General features: G+C 67.3%; 1 long non-coding RNA gene across 1 annotated transcript; it reads right to left on the reverse strand.

The window, feature by feature from the left end:
- Positions 1–904: 904 nt before the first annotated feature.
- LOC131501035 (uncharacterized) lies at positions 905–4309 on the reverse strand. Its single transcript, XR_009256591.1, has 3 exons — positions 3365–4309; positions 1315–2587; positions 905–1019 (listed from the first exon to the last, which is right to left on the reverse strand). It is a non-coding gene; the product is annotated as an uncharacterized LOC131501035 (long non-coding RNA).
- Positions 4310–4748: the final 439 nt, after the last annotated feature.

Below are 4748 nucleotides of genomic sequence, written 5' to 3' on the forward strand. Positions count from 1 at the left end.
CTCAAGGGCCAGAAATTCACCCATTTGAAGCGCTCACCCGAAGGGCTTCCAGCATCCTCACAGGTACACGCGACCACCCCATGGTAGCGTTTCGAAGATTCCCGTCCCCGCGGAGAGAAGCAGCCCGTTAGCCCCATGGCCCTCTCCCCCTACCCCAGGCTGACCCCAGTGGCCTCTGTCGCAGAGGGACAGGCCTGAGGGCCGCGTGGGGGAAGCGTGATGTGCCCCTGTCTGGATGGACACATGACACCCCTTCTCAGTCTGGGACACCCCGTCTGGGTGGCCCGGGGCGGCTGGTGAGTGCAGGGCCCGAGGGCGTGGGCCCTGCCAGCCCCAGCACGCCCACAGCCCGCCATCACCACGGCTGTGAAGGGCTCCGACTTCTTTCAATGTTTGTTTATTTTTGAGAGAGAGAGAAAGAGACAGAGTGTGAGCGGGGGAGGGGCAGAGAGCGAGGGAGACCCAGAATCGGAAGTGGGCTCCAGGCTCCGAGCCGTCAGCACAGAGCCCGACGCGGGGCTCGGACTCACGGACCGCGAGATCGTGAGCTGAGCCGAAGTCGGACACTTGGCTGACTGAGCCACCCAGGCGGCCGTGGCCTCTGACTTTTCAAAAAGAAAGAAAGGAGGTGATCCTCTGAAAAAGGATCCTTGTGTCTGGTTCTCTCACGAAGCGAGCTCACATGTTTGGGAGAAGTTGAGAGGGAAACTGACCGCCACAGGCCTGCTCTGAAGGGGCCAGCGGCCAGCAGCCATTGTCCTGCTCCCCAGACACGTGGACGCCCTGCCCCCAGCTGCCCTTGCCACCCTCGCCTGCCCACCTCCCGCTCCGAAGGCGTCTTCTGTGCCCGGCAGGGGCCGTCTCCACGGCAACACGGCTCAGTGACAGCGGGGGGGGGGGGGGGGGGAAGGTGGCATTCTCAGGGGTATCAGGCGTCCAGGCCTGTGACCTGCGTCCAGCTGGGCCTCACCCGATGGGCTCGTTTTACCCGTCGGATGCCATCATCTGCTCTGGCTGCCCTGCCGGGAAGCAAAGACACAGCGGGAGTCACTTCTCCCCCAACAGCGGCCGACGGCCACGTTGGGACCCCCACCCCGGACCCCCGCACTCGGATCACCGCGGTGCCCTCAACCGTGCGCACGGCCAGCTGAGACGGCTGTCCTTCCAGCCTGTGGGCCCTGCCCCCCCTCCACAGGAGGGGACACTGAGGCACAGCGATAGGCCACTTGTCACCCGGCTGGGGTTCTCCGACTCCTGATTAACGTCAGTGGTGACGGCACTTAGCTCGTGCTGTGCCTTGATTCCAAACCCCACCTGCGCGTCCTGGCGCTTCCAGCTCCGGAAGGCCAGATCTCTGCGCAACATCTGCCCTCGGGGCAGCGACAGAGAAGCTAACTGCAGCCCAGGACGTGCTGTGGGGCGGAGCGGACTTCCACACAGAGGCCCGGCCTTCCTCCGAGGCTGTCTCCGTCCAGGGCCCCTCCAGGTGACGTCCAGCTGGCCCGTGGCCCACATTCTGGGGGGGACATCCGGGCAAAGACAACGCTGGTGCCTCCCGGGCTGATCACCCACACACAAATGTCATCCCAGCACGTGTCCATCTCGTCGGATCCCAGGCGGGCTGTAGACAACTGATGCAGCTACCGCCTTTTGCAGATCAAGAGACAGAGGCTCAGGGCCCAGGCGCCCGGTCCGGGGTCTCGCCAGCTTGGTGGGGCGAGGCTGCCCCCAGACCCGGGCTCCAGTCCCCCCTGCCTCCTTCATTAACATTTGTAACGAGAGCATCCTTCATGCACGGCGTCTCTTGCACACGCGGTGATCACGCAGCATCTTCTGCCCTCCGCGAGGGTAGGCGCCCACTTCTCAGGGGTGAAGACTGAGGCACAGAGACAGAAGGGACCCGCTGAAGAGGCCAGCACCGGCCACCTCCCCGTGTTGGGCCTGGATTCCTACGCTGCGGTGAGGGGTTCGAAGGCGAGGAAACAGGCTCGGGGAGAGGGCATGGCTCCTCCCTGTCTGTTCCCCCGGAGCCCCTCAGGCTGCGGCTCCAGAAGGCCCCGTACGGCGCACCCTGCGTTTGTCCCCTGCATCTCGGCCGCCAGGCCATCCTGTCGGAAGCTGGGCCGCCGTGCTGGGTCAGGAGCTCCAGCCCCACGTCCGGGGCCGAGGGAGGGACAAGAAGAGACTATTCCGAGAGGCCCTCCCACTCCAGACGCCCCTTGGGGAGGGGCTCCGGGACGCCCCCAGATGCATCGTGTCCCCCAGGAAGCAAGAGCACCATCTCTGGCCTGGCGTGTCCCCACGGCGGTCCCTCCTGCCCCCGGGGAAGCCGCCTGGGCACCCACTGTGCGTCCTCGCCCCCGGCCCGGGCAGAGGGGAAGTCGGGCACCCATGAGTCACCCCAGGGAAGTCCAGCCTGTGTGTCCAGCCGGGAGGGGCCTCCGTGCTGTGTGTGCTCTCACTGCAAGCAGAAGAAATGTCCTCCCGCGAAGGTACCGCGGCCACTTGCCAAGTGGATTCCAAGGGTATTTTCCAGGCAAATCAGGAAGTGAACTCAGCTCCTCATCCAGCCTCCTGGGAGGGGTTCCTTGGGAGGAACCACACACCCTTCCCTGACCCTGAGCCCCTGGGACCCAGGCCCCGTGGCCCCGTGGCCGGGCGCCCAGCGCCCGCTCCGAGGGGCGAAGGAGCCAGAGCTGAGGCTGCCACAACCTGGTTGGATTGTCCGTCAGACCCAGGGGGTGCACAGAGATGACTCTGGGGGGCGGGAGTCAGAGGCAACCAGCTCCCACTGGGAGGGAAGACGGTGGGGGCGCTGACTGAGGGGGCCTGGCCAGTGTGGGGCACCTTCTGGGACCAGGACAAGCCGCCTCAAGCCTCCTGACGCAGATCTGGGGGGCTTGAAGCCCTCAGGGCAGCCACCGGTCACCGGAGGCCATCCCCGCGGCACAGGATGCTGTCGCCAGAACCCCTCACGAGCCCTGCATTCCAGCCAGGAAAACCCCAGTTCCGTCACCTTGCTGGGGAATTCACCCAGAAGGAGAAGTTTACTAAGTTCACCTGAAACCCCCGGGAAAGGTCACGGCCAGGTGAGGCACCAGCCCTTCCAGCCCAGGTGCCTCAACGGCCCCGGGGGCAAAGACACCTGTGGAAATTGGGGGAGCCCCCGATGCCCCGGCTCGGAGGCAGATCCTGGGGTCCCAGCAGCAGAGCCCAGTTTTCCCTCTGGGTTCAGGGGGACACCAGGTCACATATGGCCCAGTTCCACCCCGTGAGCGAGGCTGGAGGAGGTGGCCGGCCCACCCAGCCCCCCGCTGCCCGTGGCCGGGGCCAGTCGCCTAGCCTCCCCGAGCCCCCAGCTAACCGGGCCTCCCCCACCTTGGGGGCAGGCTGCTAGGTCGGCCCTCCGTGCTCTAGCGCCCGCACTGGCTGCGGAGGCCGCCAGCGGTGTTAACCTCTCAGCTCCGGCTGGAAGCGGGCGTCCGCGTCTGGCCCCAGACAGCACGGAGACGGCTGGGGGTCGCCGGAGTCTTGGGCAACCGATAATGCCACCGCCTCAGGACGACCCCGCCAGGCGGGCTGCAGTGGGGCCAGAGTTCAAGCTCATTAGCACACGCAGAACTGCAGTCCAAGGAGGCCCTCCCGCTCTGACCTCTCCACCTCTGTCTTCCGCTTGCGGATGGGTTGCCCGCCGGCCCTCCCCGCTCGGGTCGCTGTGACGCCACCAGGCCCTGTCCCCCCCCCCCCCCCCGCACCCACGAGCAGCGCCCCTTCCCAGCTCTGTGGTCCCCTACGGGCGGCGGTGGGACAGCAAGAAGGAGGCCAGCGTCTGGGCTCCCCGGCCCTCTGCGCCCACATGCCTCGCCTGCAGAGCCCCCTCCCCGAGACATGATGCCGTCAGGCCCTGCGGTGGGAAGGAGGCATGTGCACACAGACCCTCAGCCTGCCTGGCCTCCCGACACCACCAGCTCGCGTGTTCGTGCACCCCGACACACGGACGCGCCCGCTTTGTGCGCGCTGAGCACGGGGCTGGAAATGCGTCGGAGGGTGTCCCTGTGCTTCCGGCCAGTGCTGGCACAGAGCTGGCCACCCGGGCCCCTGACGTCCAGGAGGCGTGTGGAGGCCTGGCAGGATAGACACCGTGCCACTGCCTTTTCCCCAACGTGGGCCTGTGGCTCTGACACGGCCTCTGCCCCTCGGCGGGGCCGGCTCCGGGCTGCGTGGGGTTCCTGCCCGCGGACAGGATAAGCCCCAAGCCCCCAGCCCGGTGCCCGGCCCAAGTCCCTGGGGCCTCGGGGCACATGGACGAGCCACCGTGGCCCCGGGGGGCCTCCGGGACGAGTGGTTGAGGACAGCTGCTCCCACGTCCCCTTGGCTGTGTCTGCACGGCGGGCCCTCACTCGAACCGGGAAGGTTCCACGACTCGGCTCCATGGTGGCCTCGCTGGGTCCTCACACACCTGGACCGCAGGTGAGCCTGAGGACCCGCGCCTTTCACCATACGTCACCTCTGCCGCCTGCTGGCCATACAGCCGGGAGCGTCCCAGCAGGCCCACAAAGACTGACCATGTCTCCAGAAATCCCGAACCAGCCGTTACAGAGCCGGAGGCCAGGCCCGCGCGGGATGGGCGACCGCACAGGACAGCTGCACGAACGAGGCGCCAGCGCGGGCGTGGCCTGCAGTGACCCTGCCGTCGGCGCGCGTGGGGGCCCCGGGCACCGGAGAGCCAGCCCCGGCCGCCCTGCCTG

Source organism: Neofelis nebulosa, chromosome 18, assembly GCF_028018385.1.
Source record: "Neofelis nebulosa isolate mNeoNeb1 chromosome 18, mNeoNeb1.pri, whole genome shotgun sequence".
In the NCBI taxonomy this organism is placed as follows: Eukaryota; Metazoa; Chordata; class Mammalia; order Carnivora; family Felidae; genus Neofelis; species Neofelis nebulosa.